The following is a 22,441-nucleotide window of genomic DNA, read 5'->3' as shown; positions in this document are numbered from 1 at the left end:
AGGAGAGGGAATGTGTAAAAAATGGTTCAGTGGATATTTGGTAGAGATGTTAAAAAACATAAAAGATGCAGTCTTGAGAGAAAATTTGCCCATTGACAGAAAAATCAAGAACAAGAGGGTACAGATTTACAATGATTTGCTGAGACAGTCAAAAATAACATTAGGGAAAGGATTTTTGGGAAGTGAATGGTTATGGTCCAGAATGTACTGCCTGGAAGTGTAGTTATGATTTTCCAAACTTTAAGGGAAAAAAGGAGCGGCACAGTGGTTAGCCCTGCTGCCTCACAGCGCCTGAGACCCAGGTTCAATTCCCGACTCAGGCGACTGACTGTGTGGAGTTTGCACGTTCTCCCTGTGTCTGCGTGGGTTTCCTCCGGGTGCTCCGGTTTCCTCCCACAGTCCAAAGATGTGCGGGCCAGGTGAATTGGCCATGCTAAATTGCCCATAGTGTTAGGTAAGGGGTAAATATAGGGGTATGGATGGGTTGCGCTTCGGCGGGTCGGTGTGGACTTGTTGGGCCGAAGGGCCTGTTTCCACACTGTAAGTAATCTAAAAAAAAAGATTGCTGCACCAGGAGAAATGTTTGGAAGTCTGGGACTAGCTAAGAGAGCTGGCATGGACTCATAAGGCTGAATGGTCATTTCCATGCTGCAATGATTCTACATATCTATGTAATGGAAGGAGCGGGGGGGGGGGGGGGTGGGAAACTAAGCCAGAGGTGATATTATCAGGCATTATAGAAATCTTAGTGAAAGATGTGGGTTTTAAGGAGGATCTTAGAACAGGAGATGAAGCCAGAGAGGCTGAGGAAATTAGAGAGAATGTATCTTAAGGCACATGAGCAGATAGGAGACAGTCCTTTGATTGTAGAGACACAGGAAAATGTGTAGTGGCATTGTGCACAGCTAGAACAAGAATTTACTATATTTTGTTGTTCTCTGTTTGTAGTAAAGTTTTATCAGTAAAATTATTGATATAATGACCTAATTTCTCCTCTTGAAATGTATCTGGGTAATATTACTAATAGTTTTGGTTGGTATACAAAGGGGTTTGTTCTGTTAGTCATCTATAAAATGTTGGTCGATGCTGCAATCTGTCATCCACATTTCTGGTGACCTACAAAAATCTATCAACAATACCTTGACATCATCCAGCTGGTGTTAATAGATAATCGTATTTCAATAAGTAAACTTACTGTGGGATATTGATGTTTGACTTTCTTTATGGGGATGGGAACAACAGTGCTGCTGTAACAGAACAATATGACTAAGTGATGGTTGGCACTCAAATACTATGTGGAACGTTGGAAAAATGTTTCCATTAAACCTGAGTCACTTACACTTAAAAAGTTGGGTATAGCTGCATAATTGGGTGGTATGAAACCTCAACATTGATAAAAATGGTTAGGTGAATATCAAGCAGATTCAAGCAAAATACTTCCCATGAGAGAAAGGATAAGGAAATTACATTAGTGGCGGGGTTTGTGAAAATTCTGTGGCTATGATATTTTTTCTCTAACTTTAAAAGCAGACAGTTGATACACACTCTGGTCTGGTACTAATGTGTTTTGTAGTATTTATGACTTGTGTGCACATATGCACTCAGGTCTCTGTACTCATATGCATCCTTTAGATAGTCCACTTGCCCCTGCTTTAGTCACATGAGCAGTATCTCAATATGGTCCCACAGTTTACAACTGTCTTCCTCACTTTGCTACCCTACCAACATCTGATTCATCTGCAAACTTCTTGATAATTTGTTCCTCTACATTTAGGTCCAACTCGTTAATGCACGCCATCAACAGCAAGGGGGCCAGCATTAAGCCTTGCAGAACACCACCGGAAACAGAAATTCAGCCACAGAAACACTCTTCTACCATCACACTCTGCTTCCGGCCTCTCAGCTAATTTTGGATCAATGCGTCATTTTGTCTTGCATCCCATGGGCTCTTACTTTCTTGACAAGTCTACCACGAGGGGTTTATCAAAAGCTATGCTAAAGTCCAGGTAGACCAAATGAAATGTGTTACGCTCACTCATGCTCCTGGTTACCTCAAAAAATTCAATCAAATTTGTCAAACATAACTTTTCTTTAACTAATCTATGCTATCTTTGATTAATCTCTGTCTCGCCAATTACAGATATATTCTGACCCTCAGAATTCTTTCTAATAACTTCTCTCTTCCTATTATCCTCCATTTCTCTGCAATTTAGAATGTTAAGGGATGATATGATCGAAGTCATAGAATCATAGAATCCCAACAGTTTGGAAACAGGCCCTTCAGCCCAACAAGTCCACACCAACCCTCCGAAGAGTAATCCACCCAGACACATTCCCCTTCCCTATATTTACCCCTGACTAATGCACCTATCTACATTTCCCTGAACACTATGGGCAATTTAGCATGGCCAGTTCACCTAACACGCACATGTTTTTGCACTGTGGAAGGAAATCGGAGCACTCGAAGGAAACCCACACAGACACGGGAGAACGTGCAAACTCCACACAGTCAGTCGCCTGAGTCGGGAATTGAACCTGGGTCTCAGGTGCTGTGAGGCAGCAGTGCTAACCACTGAGATGTACAGCACGGAAATAGACCCTTCGGTCAAACTCATCCATGCCGATCAGATATCCCAACCTAATCTAGTTCCACTTGCCAGCATCTGGCCCATATCCCCCCAAACTCTTCCTACTCATATACCCATCCAGATGAATTTTAAATGTGGAATTGTACTAGCCTCCACCACTTCCTCTGGCAGCTCATACCAAACATGTACCACCCTCTGCATGAAAAGCTTGCCCCTTAGGTCTCTTTTATAATGTTCCCCTAAATCTATGCAGTCTAGTCCTAGACTTCCCCACCCGATAGAAAAGACTTTGTCTCTTTATCCTATCCATGCCCCTCATGATTTTATAAACCTCTATAAAGTAGCCCTCAGCCTCCGACGCTCCAGGGAAAACAGCCCCTGCCTATTCAATCTCTCCCTATAACTCAAATCCTCCAACCTTGGCAACATTCTTGTAAATCTTTTCTGAACCCTTTAAAATTTCACACTAATCTTTCTAATAGGAAGGAGACCAGAATTGCACACAATATTCCAACAGTGGCCTACCCAGTGTTCTGTACAGCCCCAACATGACCTCCCAATTCTTTACACAATACTCTAACCAATAAACGAAAACATACCAAACACCGCCTTTACTATCCTATCTGCCTGTGACTCTACTTTCAAGGAGCTATGATCCAGCACTCCAAGGTCTCTTTGTCCTAAGGACCTTACCATTATGTATATGTCCTGCTAAGATTTGCTTTTCCAAAATGTAGCATCTCACATTCATCTAAATTAAACTCCATCTGCCATTCCTCAGCTCATTGGCCCATCTGATCAAGATCCTGTTGTAATGCAAGGTAACCTTCTTCGCTGTCCACTACACCTCAAATTTTGGTGTCATCAGCAAACTTACTAACTATACCTCTTATGATCACATTCAAATCATTTATATAAATGATGAAAAGTGGACCCAGGACTGATCCTTGTGGCACTCCACTGGTCACCAGCCTCCATTCTGAAAAACAACCCTCCACCACCACCCTCTGTCTTTTACCTTTGAGCCAGTTCTGTATCCAAATGGCTAGTTGTCCCTGTATTCCATGAGGTCTAACCTTGCTAGCCAGTCTCCCATAGTGAACCTTGTTGAATGCCTTACTGAAGTCCATATAGATCACATCTACCACTCTGCCCTCATCAATCCTCTTTAAAACTTCTTTAAAAATCTCAATTTAGTGAGACATGATTTCTCACACACAAAGCCATGTTGACTATCCATAATCAATCCTTGTTTATCAAAATACATGTACATCCTGTCCCTCAGGGCTCCCTCCAACAACTTGCCCACCACCGATGTCAGGTTTACCAGTCTACAGTTCCCTGGCTTGTCCTTACGACCCTTCTTAAAGACTGGCACTACATTAGCCAACCTCCAGTCCTCTGGCACCTCACCTGTGACTATCGATGATACTAATATCTCAGCAAGAGGCCCAGCAATCACTTCCCTAGCTTGCCACAGCATTCTTGGATATACCTGATCAGGTTCCAGGGATTTATCCACCTTTTTGCGTTTCAAGACATCCAGCACTTCCTCCTCTGTAATATGGACATTTTTCAAGATGTCACCATCTATTTCCCCACATTATCTATCTTCCATGTCCTTCTTCACAGTAAATACTGAGGCAAAATACCTGTTTAGTATCTCCCCCATCTCCTGTGACTCCACACAAACGAAGCCTTGCTGATCTTTGAGGGACCCTATTCTCTCCCTAGTTACCCTTTTGTCTTTAATGTATTTCTAAAAACCCTATGGATTCTCCTTAACTCTATTTGCCAAAACTATCTCATGTCCCCCTTTTGCCCTCCTGATTTCCCTCTTAAGTATACTCCTACTGCCCTTATACTCTTCTAAGGATTCACACGATCGCTCCTGTCTATACCTGACATATGCTTCTTTCTTTTTCTTAATCAAAGCCTCAATTTCTCTCATCATCCAGCATTCCCTATACCTAGCAGCCTTGCCTTTCACCCTAACAGGAATATCCTGTCTCTGGACTCTTGTTATCTCATTTTTTGTTGGCTTCCCTTTTTCCAGCTGTCCCTTTACCTGTGAACATCCACCTGCAATCAACTTATGAAAGTTCTTGTCAAATACCATCAAAATTCACCTTCTTCCAATTTAGAACTTCAACTTTAGGTCCAGTCTATCCCTTTCCATCACTATTTTAAAACTTAATAGAATTATGGCTGCTGACCCAAAGTGCTCCCCCACTGACATCTCAGTTACCTTCTCTGCCTTATTTCTCTAGTGTAGGTCAAGTTTTGCACCTTCTCTAGTAGGTGCATTCAAATACTGAATCAGAAAATTTTCTTGTACACACTTAACAAATTCCTCTCCATCTAAACATTTAACATTATGGCAGTCCCAGTTTATGTTTGGAAAGTTAAAATCCCCTACCATAACCACCCTGTGATGCCCCTTTTTCTATCCTTCCTATAGAATTTGTATCCTGGAACATTAAGCTGCCAGTCCTGTCCATCCCTGAGCCATGTTTCTGAAATTACTATGATATCCCAGTCTCATGTTCCTAACTATGCCCCGAGTTCATCTGCCTTCCCTGTTAAGCCTCTTGCATTGAAATAAATGCAGTTTATCAGTCCTACCTTGTTCTCTCCTTTGTCCCTGCCTGCCCTGAGTATTTGACTCTCTTCTCAACTGTACAAGTCTCAGATTGATCTCTTTCCACACTATCTTCCTGAATCCCCCCCCCCCCCATCTTACTAGTTTAAATCCTCCTGAACAGCTCTAGTAAATCTCCCTGCCAGTATATTAGTCCCCTTCCAATTCAGGTACAGTCCGTCCTTCTTAAACAGGCCACTGCTACCAGAAGACATGCCAATGATCCGAAAATGTGAACCCTTCTCCCTGCACCATTTCCTCGGGCACACATTCATCTGTTCTTTCCTCCTATTTCTACTCTCATTAGCTCATAGCTCTGAGATTAATCCAGATACTACCACCATTGAGGACCTCCTTGTTAAATTCCTGCCTAACTTGCTAAATTCTCCCTTCAGAATCTCATTCTTTTCCCTCCTATGTCAGTAGTTCCAATGTGTACAATAACCTCCTGCTGGTCCCTCTCTCATTTGAGAACATTCTGCACTGTCTCTGAGATATCCTTCATCCTAGCACCAGGGATCTGATCTATCACTGCTGACTGCAGAAACGCCTATCTGTGCCTCTGACTGGAGAATCTCCTATCATAATCAATTGCTTGGAACCTGACTTACCCCCTCACTACATTAAAGCCAGTCTCAGTACTAGAAATCTGGCTGTTCGTGCTACGTTCTCCTGAGAGCCCACCCCTACATTTTCCAAAACAGCATACTTGTTTGAGATACGGATAACCAAAGGAGACTCCTGCACTACCTGCCTCCCTCTTCTACCTAACTGTTTCCATGGCTTTTCTCCCTTCCTAAATTGTCATCTGTCACACCCCCATCTCCTGTAAATTCCTTATTGCCTCTAACTGCTGCTCCAACCTATCCAAGTGATCTGATTGGATTCTCAACCAAAGACACTTCCTCCAGACATAGTCATCAATAACATGGAAACTCTCCTTAAACGCCCACATCCAACAGGAAGAGCAATCATTGCTCCTTCACAAATTTCAGACCCACGGTCTTATTGCTTGAAAAATAATGCTCCAGGCTAATTTAGTACTTATGGTTTATATTTTTAAAATGTAATCAACAGACAGATCTCAAAAAAAGTAACCTACTCTACTCACTATTGTAGATTTACAACAAGGTTACACTGAAAAACTATGCACTTATTTGGTCCTGTGACTGTGAGCTCTCCCACACAGGTTCCTCCAAGGTCAGCTGTGAACTTTGCTGTTGTTAACTTTTCCTAGATGCACTTCAATATCCAGAGATATTTGAACACAAACAGCAAAGGCTGTAACTGTGCAGATTCACTGTTGTGTCAGACAGCAGAATAGGTTTCTTTCTCTGACCATGTGGTCACTGCCTTTGTCTGATATCCTCCTTTTAAATGTGCCATTGTTTTGACCTTTTTCCCCCAAAGTTCCAAAACAATGCAACAGCATATTATAAAACAGTAATTGCTGTTCCTGGAATTCGAGGAAATCAACTCCAACGCCAAAGATATCTCAAAAAAGCAGTAGCTCGTTCAGCCACAATTTTTCCCCTTCCTCCATATTGGATTACCTAGAATTCTATTTGTTTGAAACATGTGCAGTGGGTTTACTCTGTAAGCTGCTAGCACATGCTATTGGTGTGACACTGTTGTAGCACAATGTGGTGCAGTGACATGACTAGTTCTGACCTGTTCAGTGTTCCAAACTGTATCAAGCTGCCAACTACTCCCTCTGTGCAAGAAAGCCAATGCTTGCCACTGAGGCCGTCTGCACTATCTGACATTCTTAATCACCAGCTGAGACCTATTATTCGGCTGGTTGACACTCCACTCACACACCATTTGTGTGATCTTTTGGTCCCCCTAATTGGTGCATTCTTCACTTCACCTGACAAAGGAGCAGCACTCTGAAAGCTTGTGATTTCAAATAAACCTTTGGATTATAATCTTGTTCACTCCAGTTCAACACCAGCACTTCCACTGGGCCACTGAGGGTGGCAGCCTTTGAGTAAGTGCAAATGAGTGGGCACTAAGTAATAAGTTAAGAGCTGTAAGACGCATCCTGTATCGATAACAAGATGTATTATGTCCCTGTCAGCAAAATGACCTGGCAAGAGTAGGCATATCATAAGTGTCTGCACGCTAATGGGAACTCCCATAAGGTTGAAGTGGATTTTGAATTGATCTGAAAGCTATGATAATGTTCTGAGGAAGTGTCACTGGACCCGAAACATTAACTCTGATTTCTCTTCACAGATGCTGCCAGACCTGCTGAGCTTTTCCAACAACTTCTGTTTTGTTTCTGATTTACAGCATCTGCAGTTCTTTTAGTTTTATGATAATGTGGTGGTTTGGTGATAGCCTCTTGCACAAAGAGCACAGTGATTCAGGAGCAAGCTGGGATACTGTTGTGAAGCTAGAGTTAGGCGAAAACATGGAAAAGCAAGCAGTGTGCTGCTGCCATCAGGTATCTGCTCTGACTTTCATGTCAGCAATTGGCACCATCTAGTTTCGTGGGAAAGAAGAGGACAATTGGGGGGTGCATAGAAACGAGGTGAGATTAGCTAATGAGATGTAAATTCATGGAGATAAGGCAAATGCCACTCTTTAGTGAGATTCACAGCTCACTATTTAAACCCAGGGGATTGTAGCCAAATCCGTCAGTCATCACCCAGTTTCCAGACAGTGAACCTTCAACTGGGTTTGCTGGACACCAATTGGTAGGGCCTTGCTTTCTGACCAAAGATTTGTATTAGACATGAAATGTTAATTCTGTTTCTCTCTCCACAAATGCTACAGATCTGTTGAGTTTCAGCGACACTTTCTGTGTTTGTTTCAAATTTCCAGCATCTCTGGTATTTTGCTTTCATCTAAATGATCAAATTCCTCCTTTTCTGACACCTTCAAGTATACAGAGAAGCAGTGAAAAATCTCAGTTTGAAATGATTTAGAGAAACAAATGGTGGAAGAATTAATTGACAACATTGGATGTTTAGGTTTTTTTCTTTACAATGTACCACACTTAACCCAGACATCCTTTTTTTTACAATGTTTTTGCAAAGTTAGCTCACTTAGAATTTGTGGCTTACATTTTGGGACTCTGCAGCTTGCTGGCTTTTAGAACACCGTGACATTAGTTTTAAGCAGCTATTACCTTTCAACTAACCTTTACTACATTTGTCATTAACTGTCAGGAACAACAAGACTGGCCATTGTAAATCATTCTTTCTTGTATGTATTGATTTCATTTCAAATATCGAGGCAGAAAAGTGAGTAGCACAATGTTGTTTGCACCTTGCCTGCAATATTTCATTCCTTGAATTGAGTCATTATATTTCACACAACATAAGCTGCATATTTTATTAATTGTTAAGTAGATACCTTTCTAAAAACAAATTGCTTGGCTAATGAAGAATGGACTACACAATAGACAATCATTGAACATCATGGGTTGATATGTAACGTGTAGCAGTAATTGGTGGGTAGTGCATAAATTCTTCTATCTGATATAGTTGGCATGCAGTTGGAGCTATTTTTATGTCTGAGCCTCATTTCTTGAATAGCTGTCAACGTCAAGCATGTTTCTTACAGCTGGCTCATCGATGCATGAGGACAGGATGTCTGGTAATGTGGCTGAATTTTGATGAACCTGCAGCAGGGTGTGAAAGGGAAGAGGTGGAAATGTCAGGAATGAAAAGGGACAGAATCTTTGGCAGGAAAATGGCAGTTCCTTTTTCATTCTCCCCTATTGGCCTGGATTTTGTAGTCAGTGACAAATGCATGCCATTCACTCTTCATTGTAATCACAGCTATCCTCAGATCCTTCATGTGCATTTTCTTGGCAACCAATGGTAGCTGTTCTGTGCGATTCCCTATTTCTATGTGGTTCCCTCTAAGGGATTTGGAATCTGCATGAACAGTGCAAACAAACTCAACCTGATCAAAGAATCCTAACTGATGAATCCTTACTGCAGGTGGATTTTTAATTCCAAAATAAGAAAGTTTCGGTCAGGTGGGAAGTTGCAACATTGAAAATCTGAATTCCAAATCCAATCCATTCACCTTCAGATTCAACAGAAGTGAGACAGCAGGGAAGTGCAGCCAACTGCCCCAGGAGAGGTGATGTCAATAATATTATAGAGTCGCTCCAATTAAATTTAAATGGCCAATCTAGTAAGTTGAGATCCACTGGATCCAAGAAGCAAATGTTACCTGCTGAATTGAGTTTCTGCCTTGTCAAAGTCTAGGAGACCCTGCATCCTCCAACCAGCTCTAAAGGATTCTGAGCTGTCTTTAAGATCTATCATATAATTCGCTGCAGTGTCCAAGTACTTGTCCATTCCCAAGTCTTCAAACCTCCACTACCCAGTCACCAATTCTTCAAAGTTAAAAATCACAAACGGAGATCCAAGATGGCGGCGACTCAGCAAGTCTGAGTTTACAGTGCTCGTCCCAAAACCTGGGTAAAGTGAGTTACTCACCCCCACCACACTTACCAAGCCACCCAAAAAATTTTTCTAACCTTAATTAGCTGCTTACTATTATATTTAAGCAGTTTAATATTAAGTGGATAATGAGTAAACCAAAGGGATCCCGCAGCTCTCAGAAAACAAAGACCCCTCCCCCACCCTCCTCTCCTCCTCCGGCTGCAGCTGATGTAAAAACAGGCCTTGAAGAGATGATTGCCAGGCTGGAATCGACACTCGTCAATTTCATCGCAGAATCCAGACAGAGATGGAATGCATTCGAAGAAAAGCTGCAGAAACACAGCCAGGCTATCGAGGAATTACAGGGCCGAGTGAAGGGGGCGGAGCTAAAGGCCACGACCTCCGAGGCTGCAGCACAAACAGCTGCAGAACAGGTGCGAGCTCTGGAGCAGAGAGTCCGGGCCTTTGAAATCTACATGGATGACCTGGATAATAGAAATCGGAGAAAGAATATCCGTCTTCTGGGCCTCCCTGAACAAGAAGGGAAAGGACAGTTAGCAGCATTTCTGGAGCGATGGCTGCCCCAGCTTTTAAACCTGGGGGCTGAAACTGACCGGGTAAGGGTGGAGTGGGCCTACCGGGTCGCAGTACGCGGATCTGGCCCAAACCAGCGCCCACGCCCGGTCCTGTTCCGGCTGCAGAGTTAAAGGGAGAGGCAGATACTCCTGGATGCCTCCAGAAAGCTTGGAAAGGATCCTAAAGCCATGATCCATGAAGGATCCAAGATTATGTTATTTCAGGACTTCTCCCCGGCTTTGGCACGAAGAAGGAAGGCGTTTGATGAGGTGAAGAAATGTCTAAGGAACTTAAATATTCAATACACCTTACGCTACCCAGCGACGTTATGCTTTACCCACGAAGGATCCGAGTATAATTTTAGATCACCAGAAGAGGCTAAGGAACTTTTAGACTCGTTTAAATAAATCGTAAGAGACAATTTATGTTGGCTTGCCTCTTCCACACTCCGTGGGGAGAAGTGGATACTTTACTTTTGCTTCTGGGAGCAGGGTTGTCTTCCCTTGCTATTTTATGTTATTATACTTAACTGTAATCTGTTGGAGTTGTAATTTTATAGTTATGTGTGTTTGTACGTGGCATTGATGCTATCAGATATACTCAGGTATGGGTGGGGAGGGGTGGGGGTGGGGCGCTCACTGTTAACTCTAGCTCGGTATTATATCTAAATCCTATTAAGGAGCGCCCGGGTCAAGGGTGGGACACTGTTTGGGAGAGGATATGGTGGACCTTTAGAAAAGAAGTAAGGCCCCCTGAGAACAAGGGGGAGGATCTCCATTCAAACATGTTTTTTTTTGTTCTTATTGTTTGGAAATAGTTTCCTTTTTATTATACTGTTATGAGTGTATTAGAGAACATTTTCTCTTGTTTGAAGGATGTAAGTGACTCAACTATACACTCTGGATAATTGTGGATTAGATTAGTAGTTAACTGAGTTTCATTGTTTTTCTTTCTTCTTTAGTATCATTCCTTTGAATTTTGATGATTATATATTTAAGATTTATTTTTATATTAATGTTTGTGCTCGAAAGTTCTGTTTATTTTTGTAAATCTGTCAAAATATTAAATTTCTAATAAAAATATCTTTTTAAAAAAAATCACAAACACCAGGTTATAGTCCAACCGGTTTATTTGAAAGCACTAGCTTTTGGAGCACTGTTCCTTCATCAGTTAAAACTGTTGAACTATAACCTGGTGTTGTGTGATTTTTAACTTTGTAAATGCCAGCATCTCCAAATCAGGACCAATTCTTCAGATTCTGAATCTCCAATTCCCCTGGCCTGGTATTAGAGTCTATTCCTACCAGACTGGACACTAACTCCCAAATAGGGGCTCCTCACCCCAGGTGGAACATTCCCATGAGCATCCGATTCCTTAGGCTACTGATGTCCCATCACACACACTGTGGTCAGACCTGTACCCTCCTTGGATTGAATCCCTCTCATCCCCAGGATCGGCAGTAAAACTGACCTGGGCCGTGCTGCTGGAAGCCAAAGTAAAATTCTACACAATGCAGGGGAAAGCAGACTTCCAGATTCCACTTTCACTATACAGCTCCTGATCAAAATGTCAAGCTTAGACATTTTAAATACAGTAATGTGTTGAAATGTTGAATCTATTGTTGGGAGGCTAGTTTACTGGAACCTCTGAAGGAGCTGTGATATCAGGCCGCAATTAATTCATTTGAAATTAATTAATTAATGAATCCCCATTTTAATTGTGTGTGTGAATTCTGATAGCTCCTTTCTGGTTCACTTCTTAATTCTGTACCCTGTGGCTGCAAGTCTCACTGTAATTACTGTCACAAATTCCAGGCCATCGAGTTTAAAACTAACAGAGTATACCAAATCAGTTTGTACAGGGCTGGCTAAGCTAATTTTCTTTTACCCATGATAGTAACAGGCCATGTAGTATTTTATATATATTCAACTAATATCCACCTCGATTCTGTAATTCTTGTTTTCTGTAAAATACGTGTTTGAAAACTTTACCATATTGATTTATCACGTGATGAAAGTTGCCATATTTGTTTATTAAATTCTTTTGATTATAGACTGCCTCAGGTTTTGAAAGAGAACTAATTGACGATATAGTTCGGGATTTACGAGGGTGAAATATCATGATGCCACATATCTCTCATCCTACTGCATACAGACTTTGTGGAATGAAGAACTTAATTGGCTGTCATCTTCTGTCCATTGTTCTTTGCTTTCTCACTGTCCTCCTTTACATCCACAATAGTGATAGGCCATGGAGAATGCTATGTCTTTTCCAGAGTTGTTCTGAAAACGGGTTTGTCTGCTGAATTTTATCGTCAAAGAGTTCCATTCCAAGTCTGTTCTATATAATAATCAAACTGAGTAGGAAAGATCCAATACTAGATCACTTTCCCATTTTGTGCATGAACTATATTTCCTTGCTTTTCAATGAGATCAGTTAAAATCAGCTAAAGGGTATGTAAAAAGTATGTAAAATTAAACAAGAGGACAGTGGTGGTAGTGTGCTGAAATGAACTGGCTGGCAGATGGAAAACAAAGTGTAGGAATAAACATTATTTTTCCCAGATGGCAGGTGACTAGTGGGACTGCCTGGCAATCAGTACCAGGACCACAGCTATTTACTAATTGCAGAGATGTTTTGGTGTGATTGGGTAAGTTGATTGAGCGGGCAAGTGCATGCAGTGCAAGGTACAATGGGGATAAATGTGTGGTTATCCACAATGGTAGCAGTATCAGGAAGGCAGATTATTATCTGAATAGTGAAAGACTGTTTGTACAACAATCGCTGAAAGTAGTCATACAGTTACAGCAGGTAGTGAAGAAGGCAGTTGGATGTTGGTCTTCATAGTGAGAGAATCTGAGTACAGGAGCAGGGATGTCTTGCTGCAATTATACAGGCCTTGGTGAAATCATATCTGGGGCACTATGTGTAGTTTTAGTCTCCTTATCTGAAAAAAGGTGTTCTGCCTGCTAAGGAGTGCAATGAAGATTTGCCAAAATGATTCTTGGGATGGCAGGTTTAAAGAGACTGGATCAGTTGGGACTATATTCACAGGAGTTTATAAAAGCGAGGGGAATGGGGAACTCGTGGAAATTTGTAAAAAAAAATCTAAACAAACTTGACAGGGTAAATGCAGGAAGGATGGTCCAAACGACCGGGGTGTTCATAACTCGGGTCACAGTTTAAAGATAGGCCATTCAGGTCTGAGAGGACAAGAATTTCTTCACCTAGAGTGGTGAATATATGGAATTTTCTTCCATGTAAAAAAGTTAAGGTCAAAGCATTGAATGATTTCAAGGAGTCATAATATTTAAATATGTAGAGCTATATATATGTATATGTAGTCTAAAGGGATCAAGTGGTATGGGAAATATGGTACTAAGTTGATGATCAGCCATGATCATATTGACTAGTTAAGCAGGCCCAAAGGGTTTACTTCTGCTCATATTTTCTATATTTCTACTTATCATTTGCAGTGTTAAAATGCAGACTTTATTTTGATATTTTATCAGGAAGGAATTGTTTAGGGGGCAAGCAAGAGCTGAAAAATGTGTTGCTGGAAAAGCGCAGCAGGTCAGGCAGCATCCAAGGAGCAGGAGAATTGACGTTTTGGACATAAGCCTGAAGAAGGGCTTCTGCCAGAAACATCAATTCTTCTGTTCCTTGGATGCTGCTGACCTGCTGCGCTTTTCTAGCAACACATTTTTCAGCTCTGATCTCCAGCATCTGCAGTCCTCACTTTCTCCGAAGGGGCAAGCAATCTTTGAAACCTGGATTGCTTCCATAAAGATGAAACCAATGCAGCTAAACTGAATGATGATAAAGAAATTGCTCAGTATGGAAAGTAATAGCTTCAGCTGATAAAGGCATTTTTTGAGATGAAAACTACAAGCGAAGTAATATTGTGAACTATCTTTCAAATTATTTGCTTAGAATATGAAAAATGTAAATATTCAAAATTAGGAAAATTGTTTTGTGGGTGGAAAGTTTCAACAAGATATGAATATTGAGTTTGGGAACAAAGGTCAAAATGAATTGAAGGTTTGAAACAATGTTTATTGAGAGGGAGGATGATTACATGACTCTTGCAAGGTTGTCTATGAGGAAGATTTCCACAGAGACAATATTCTAACTACCTTTGAATCATTTTTATTGACAGGCTAGTCAACCTTTATGGAGGACAAATAACTTTGCTATTTTAAGTAGTGGTTGAAGTTCTTGTGCTTCCATGTAATATTTATATGGTTATTTGTAAACCATCTGTTTGACAAAAGGTTGTTAATGTTGAAGTTGTTTTGTATATTTATCATCAGAGTTTACATATCCAAAGTACAAACTTGCTGTTTGAAGCTACAGTTTGCACATTTCAGCAACATGTAGCGGTGAAAGTTATTTTCACAAATACTTTGTTACAATACTCACTTCACTAACTATTTTTAGTTTCAGCATCTTATCAGTGTAAACTTCCATATATACTACATACACATTATGGTACTAACAGCAAGACTCCAGATTCTTTATTATTTTTCTGAACTGGCTGATCTTGTAATGGATTAAGAGTGGGAATATCTGATTGGTTTTCACTTCTTCATGCTCAAGAGAGAAAAATTCTTGTTTCCTCCCCACCTCCTCACTCTCCTATCACACCATTATGGTCAGGTTTGTTTATGGAATTTCTGAAAACAAGACCAAGAGCAACAATGGGAGTTTGTTGGCCTACTATAATGGCATTTCCTTTATTTTAAGTTTCAATTGCTGGATTCTGGATCAAGTATCTAATTACATCAGCAATTCATGTGCCTCAACCTGGCACATCAAGGCCATCTGAGAGTTGGGGGTGGTAGGGTTGTGGAAAATCAATTGCAATTCTGCTCATTGAGTGGAATCTGGTGCTGTACCCAGGATCAGGAATTAAGACATAGGGAAGAACCTAATTATGCAAGAGGCAAAAAAATCATCAGATACCCAACAGTGGGATGAAGTTTACAATATGAAGTTCTTGGGATTTTAAGGCAGGTTGAGGAGCTGAAGTAGAGCATTCAGCCACCATGGTTAATCTACTATCCTCAACTCCACCTTCCTGTCTTTTCCTTATAATGCTTAACTCCATAACCGATTAAAATCTAACTCAGCCTTAAGTAAATGATCACTTGATAATTCAACCTCAACAGCCCGCTGTGTTAAAGATTCACAACTCTTTTTTAAAAAAGTGTCAGAAGCAGAGGAGGTGACCATATAGAGGTTTATAAAATAATGAGAGGCATGGATATGGTAAACAGACCAGGTTTTTTTCCCCTGGTATGAGAAAGTCCAGAACTAGGGGGCATTGTTAAGGGTGAAAGGGCAAAGACTGAAAATGTTGACCCTTAGGTCCCTTTTAAGAGGATAGTGCATGTATAGAATAAACTGCCAGAGGAAGCAATGGAGGCTGGTACAATTACACATTGAAAAAGCATCTGGATAGGTATATGAATAGGAAGGGTTTAGGGGGATATGGGCCAAATGCAGGCAAATGGGACTAGACTAATTTAGGATATCAAGTCAGCATGTAAGAGTTGGACCGAAAGGTCTGTTTCCATGCTGTACATCTCAATGACTCAAAAGAAAATCCTCATCATTAGTCTTGTACATTTGAGACAATGATATTATTTCATCTGGTCCTGGACTCACCCACAAGGGAAACAACTTATCCTGATCTATTCTGTCATGACTAAGTATTTTGCATGTTTCAATATTGTCACTGTTCACTCTTCTACAACCTAATGGGTACAGGCCCAATCGACTCAACCAATCTTTGTAAATCCTTTCATACCTGATATCAGCCTTATGAAATCTTCTCTGGACTGCCCTAATGGTGGTAGGTAATAGGCCCACAACTTTACAGTATTCCAGCTGTAGGCTAGCTAATGCCTAGTGTAGTTTCAGCCAAACTGTCCTATCTGCTTCATTTCTTTATTTTAAGACCAACAATTCAATTTGCATTCCCTATTATCCATTGAAGCTTGATGCTGGCTTTTTGTAATTCATGGGCGAGGACACCCAAATCCTTGTTCTGCAGCTTTCTGCAATCTTTGTCCATTCAAATAACATTCGCCTATTAATCTTGTAAAAAAGTGCATAACTTCACATTTCCCCACATTGTATTCAATCTGGGAAGTTTTTGCCTTCTCATTTAAACCATTTATTTTTCTCATCCAGGTGTATATTGTAAATAATTGTGGCTTTTGCACTGTTCCCTGTAAGCACTCATTACAGGTTGCCAATCTCAAAATGCACCCCCTCATCCCAACTCAGTCACCTATGAATTACCTAATCTTCACTAAAATACGCCAATATTAAACAGCCTAATGATTTCCTGTTGGCAGACATTGGAAAATCTCTTTGCATTTAGACTGTAAGACATAGGAGTAGAAGTAAAGCCATTCAGTCCTTCCAATCCACCATTTAAATCATGGCTGACGGGCATCTCAACTCCACTTACCTGCACTCTCCCTGTAGCCTTCCTTATGAGATCAAGAATTTATTAATCCCTGCCTTGAAGACATTTAACATCTGACTTCCATTGTGCTCCATGGCAATGAATTCCACAGGCCCACCACTCTCTGGTGGAAGAAATGTCTCATTTCCATTCTAATCAATTTTAATACCTTTTAGCTTTCCTAGCTATTACAAAAGTGTGCTACAATACTCAACTCTGCCCCAGACTCTCCTTAGTTGTTGGAATATTATTCATGTCTTCCACCGTGAAGACTTACAAAGTACTAAGTTCTTCAGCTATTTCCTTATCTCCCATCACTAGCCTTACAGCATCAATTTGGAGCAGTCCAATGTTGACTTTGCCTCTCATGTATTGAAAAACTTTGGCTAGCCTACCTTCATATTTGATCTTCTCCTTCCTTCCTTATTTCTCTTCATTATCCTGTTTGTTTTTGTAGTCTTCCCAATCTTCTGATTTCCCAGTGCTCTTGACTACTCTTTTTCTATGATACATTTTCCGACTTCGTCAGGCATGGCGGTCTAACCCCTCACTGGGTAGTTTTTTTCTTTGGGATCTATCTCTGCAGTGTGTCCTCAATTACACCCAAAAACACCTGCTGTTATTGCTCTGTCTTCCCCGCTAGGCTTTCAGTCAATTTTAGTCAGTTCCTCTCTCATGCCCCTGTAATTACCTTGATTTAACTGTAACACCATTACATCAGATTTTGCCTTCTCACTTTCAAATTGCAGACTCAATTCTACCATGTTATGATTGCTGCTTCCTAAGTGTTCCTTTATTTTAAGATCTTTTATAAAAGTCTGGCTCATTACATAGCACTTAGTGGGCAGCAGGGTGGCACAGTGGTTAGCACTGCTGCCTCACAGTACCAGAGACCTGGGTTCAATTCCCACCTCAGGCGACTGTGTGGAGTTTGTGCATTCTCCCTGTGTCTGCGTGGGTTTCCTCTGGGTGCTCTGGTTTTCTCCCACAATCCAAAAAAGTGGACAGGTTAGGTGAACTGACCACACTAAATTGCCCGAAGTGTCAGGTGAAGGGGTAAATGTAGGGGAATGGGTCTGGGTGGGTTGCGGGTCGGTGCGGACTTGTTGGGCCGAAGGGCCTATTTCCACACTAAGTAATCTAATATTAAAAAAAGTCCAGAATAGCCTGCTCCCTTGTGGGCTCCATTACAAGCTGTTCCAAAAAGCCATCCTGTAAGCATTTCATGAATCCACAGGCAACATTACTCACCCAGTCCACCTGCATATTTGAAGTCCCCATAATCAGTGTGACCATGCCTTTCTGACATGCTGTATCCATCTCCTGGTACATCTTGTGCTTCTGGACCTGACCACTGTTAGGAGGGCTGTACACAGCACCTATGATGATTTTTTTTGCCTTTGTGGTTCAACTCCACCCACACAGACCCCACATCATCTGACCCTAGGCCATTCAGTACCATAGATTTAATTTCAATCTTAACTAACAAGACAACCCTACCCCCTCTGCCTACCTCCCTGTCTTTTTGATAAGTTGCAAATCTCTGGACATTTAACTGCCAATTCTGAACCCCCTGCAACCACGTCCCTGTGATGCCTACCCATCAACCACACTACCATTTCATACATGTTCGTTATTAAGTCAACCACAATTAATTTCCATCTCAATTACATTCTCTATGAGTGAACAATACTTGCTTTCAGACTCCTGACTGCACATACAGGGTTACAGCAGATAACGTACTATTGTTGCCGGGTTTTCAAGTAACTACTGCTCCTACCTCCTTGTGAGGATATGCAATAATTGAGATCAAGTAGCAGCACAGTGCAGAGGAAGAGAGACTGAAGTGTCATGAGCAGTCAAGGATTTAGAAAGAGAGTCAAGAGATGTACAGCACGAAAACAGACACTTTGGTCCAACCTGTCCATGCCAACCAGATATCCCAATCCCTCTAAACCCTTCCTACTCATATACCCATCCAGACGCTCTTTAAATGTTGGAGTTGTCCCGGACTCCAGCACTTCCTCTGGCAACTCATTCCATATACACACCATTCTTTGCATGAAAATGTTGTCCCTAAGGTCCCTTTTTAAGCTTTCCCCCTCACCCTAGACCTATGCCCACTAGTTTTGAACTCCCCTACCTGAAAAAAAGACCTTGTCTATTTACCCTGTCCATGATTTCATAAACCTCTATAAAAGGTCACCCTGGACAAAGCTGGAAGTCTCTTTAGGGAGGGGAGGTAGTGTCTGGCCAAGGGAGGCAGACTAACTGGAGAAAGGTGGTTTGTGGGAAATTAGTACCTGTTTAGGTGTCTCTTCATTGTGGTGCCAGAATCTCAGAGGTCACAAGGTAATGCTGCTCATGACTTTCCTGCCTTACCCCTTTGTTCCAGTCCTATACTTATTCCCTCACTTTATTTCTGATGCACTGCTAAGTCAGTGCCTACTCACACTGAACTGAAAACACTGCTCAACTTTATTTCTAAGTTCAACCCATTTTTAACCTGCAACTGTCCATTTCAGACTCATCCCTTCACTCAATTATCCCCTTTTTGGGAATAGGCTATCAACTAAAGTTCAAGATAAACACATTTACTTCCATAGGCACATCCTTACACCATACTTTAAAGATTTAAATTTCATTCCTCCAGTTTCTCCACCTTGGTTGTATCTTCTGACAATATAACCATCCACAGTAGAGCTTTCAACCTGGCAGCCTTTCTATTCTCAACCAAGAACTCCCCCATCAATGATCTCCATCCCATTTTACATTATTCTATTCACCCCTTCGTCCAGGATAATGGCATTTTGTTGCATTTACACTCTACATTCCTGCTTCCAAATTTAACAAATCATTCTTTACGATTTCTACCACACCTAGCATGTTGCCACTATAAAACCTTTGCCTCTTCGCTATTTACAAGACTTGCAATGCAAGCACATGCAACATTTGTACTTTTACTCCTTCCTTTCCACAATGCAAGGCTTTAAACATGTCCGCCAGGTGACAGAATTTTACTCTATTCTTTCAAAGTAATCTACTGTACTGTATGATCACTTGCAGGTTCTTCTGCACTGAGACCAGATGAGCCACATTATAGCCTTTATAGAAGTGTCCTCAAAAGATGTGAACTTATATGCATTGACCTCAACCACTTTTCCTCAGGCTCACCAGTCTAGGTGAAGAACATTTTTACTTCTCAGTCTTAAGTACCTCACAGAGGATATCCTTCCTATGTTTATCTCGTTTGTAAGTTTGCTCTTGGAGCCGATAGATTTGTTCTTTGTCGCCATGCTAGGTAACATCAGTGAGCCTCTACTGAAGCGCTGGTGTTCTGTCCTACTTTCAATTTGTGTCTTAATCTATTGTGGTGGGTGATAGTCACCAAATGACATGACCAACCATGACCATCCTTACAAACAGATGAAGAGGAACACCAGTTCGAGTGGAATAATACAACCATCCTGGAACAGGCAGAATTCCTCGAGGCCTGACATTTAAACCAAAACTCTACTAACAAACAAATTGATTTGGACCCCATTTACCAACCTCTCAGAACAGAAGTGATATAACCCACCACAACAGACCAAGACATAAATAGTAAGCAGGACAGAACATCAGCACTTCAAATGGTGACTCAATGATGTCACCTAGCATGATGAAGAAATGTCCGCTTTACTTCCAATTTCTGAACACCATTTGCCTTCCTCACCACCTGTTTGCTTCCTTTAAGAAGTGGTAGGTGTACAAAAGGATGAGTTCTCATTGGTCCTCTCCATTTCCCAATTTATCTCCATTCAGATATTAATCGACCTTCCTGTTTTTGCTACCAAATGTGTATAACCTCACATTTATTCACGAGACTTCATCTGCCAAGCATTTACCCACTCATGCAACTTGTCCAAATTCAGAACTCTCTGCATCTTCCTCACAAGGTCATCCTCCCATCCAGCATTGTCATCCATAAACTTCCTGCATTGTTTTCAATTATTGAATAAGTACTTTTCAGGAATCACAGGTCAATGAGTTGGAACAGAATCAATGTGACCTGATTTTGTTCCTTCCCAGCCTAGAGGCACTGTTGGTTATCACACAGCCAATGCAGAACAGATTTGGAATTGAAATTTTAAAATTTGATTATTTATTGTTTAATATCTTTATGCAAGGACAAAACAGCTTAGGAAACAAAGAATCACAGGCGAAGCTCTGTTTACAACATATTTCAAAGTTGTAATCTGCAAATCATTGCAGCTCTTGCCCTATACATTAGTGCCCCCTGGTGATCACTTAGTGTTGAAGTCAAACATTCCTCTGCAAAGTAAAATAAATCACATTCTTAAAAGTAAGAAAAAAATTACATGAATGATAAAGCAAAAATTGACACTAAATCAGTCGTTAAAAACTATTATAGGATGGTTACAGGATAAAGGGATACCATTTGGCCCATTGTAGTTCTCTGCAAGAGCAACTCAGCTGATCACACACAATCATTTACCTACCCACCCACCCCCCAACAAACTTCTTTTCAGAAAACTATCCCAAGTTTGTCAAAACCTCAACCTAGTCTATTCACCACTTCATTCTCAGGCAATGCATCCTGAATCCGAAATACATGCTGGATGAAAATCCCTTTTTCCTCCTCCCCATACAATCTCCTTCTGGTACCATTTTCACCTATTTCATCAGGTTTTTCCTCAGTCTCAGGGGCCCAGAGCGACAAATAGATCTTGTGTCTCAGTTGTAAATTTATGACTTCTTCAAAATACATGAAATATTTACATCCATCCTCAAGTAAAGAGACTAAAACTACAGTTTTTCAGATCTGATCTCACCAATATAAGTCAATCAAAATAACATTTTTACTTTATTAATAGCCTCAGTCACAGCACAGAAACTCAAAACCTCCAGTCCCAGCAACATCCTTGTAAATCGTGCCTGCATATTTAAGTTTAACAACCTCCTTCCTATAGAAGGGCAACCAGATTTTTCACAGTATTCCAAAAATGGCCTCACAGATGTCCTGCACAGACACAGCATGACATCCCATCCCCATTCTCAATCTTCTGACCAATGCCAAATGCCTTCTTCGCCCGGTCTACCTGTGACTCCACTTTCAAAAGAACAATGCACCTGCACCCAAGGTCTTGCTCAGCAACACTCCCCAGGGCCCTACCATTAAATGTAGAAATCCTCCTTTGGCTTGCCTTACTGAAATACAATATCTAAATCGAACTCCATCTGCCACTCTGGCCCATCTGATCAAGACCCAATTGTACTTAAATCTTCACTCTGCACTACACCACTTAATTTGATGTCATCTGCAAGCTCACTAACCATACCTCCTATATTCACATCCAAATCATTTATACATATGACGAAAAACAGTTGATGTTCAATTCCTCTTGTAAAAGATATGTTATGCACTTTCTTCATTATATGCTGTAGCTGCATACTAACTTTTTTGTAATTCATGCAGAATAACTGACATTATCAGCAAATTTCTAGCGTCAGCATTGACGAGAAATGTCACAACCACATATGCACTGGCTACAACAGATTGCAGACTGGGTATTTTCTGGTGACTGCTAACCAAAAACTTGCCCACCATTTTCAAGGCACATGTCAAGGTCCTCGATGAGTACAAGTCTAAAAAAAGTCAACATCAACAGCCCATTGAAGTAACTTCTCAAGTGCCATGAACATCCATTCCTCTATCACTGAAACCTGGCAAAAGTACCGATCCTCA

The sequence above is a fragment of the Hemiscyllium ocellatum genome, chromosome 13 (assembly GCF_020745735.1).
Source record: "Hemiscyllium ocellatum isolate sHemOce1 chromosome 13, sHemOce1.pat.X.cur, whole genome shotgun sequence".
NCBI lineage: Eukaryota > Metazoa > Chordata > Chondrichthyes > Orectolobiformes > Hemiscylliidae > Hemiscyllium > Hemiscyllium ocellatum.
This window is presented reverse-complemented; position numbering follows the sequence as displayed.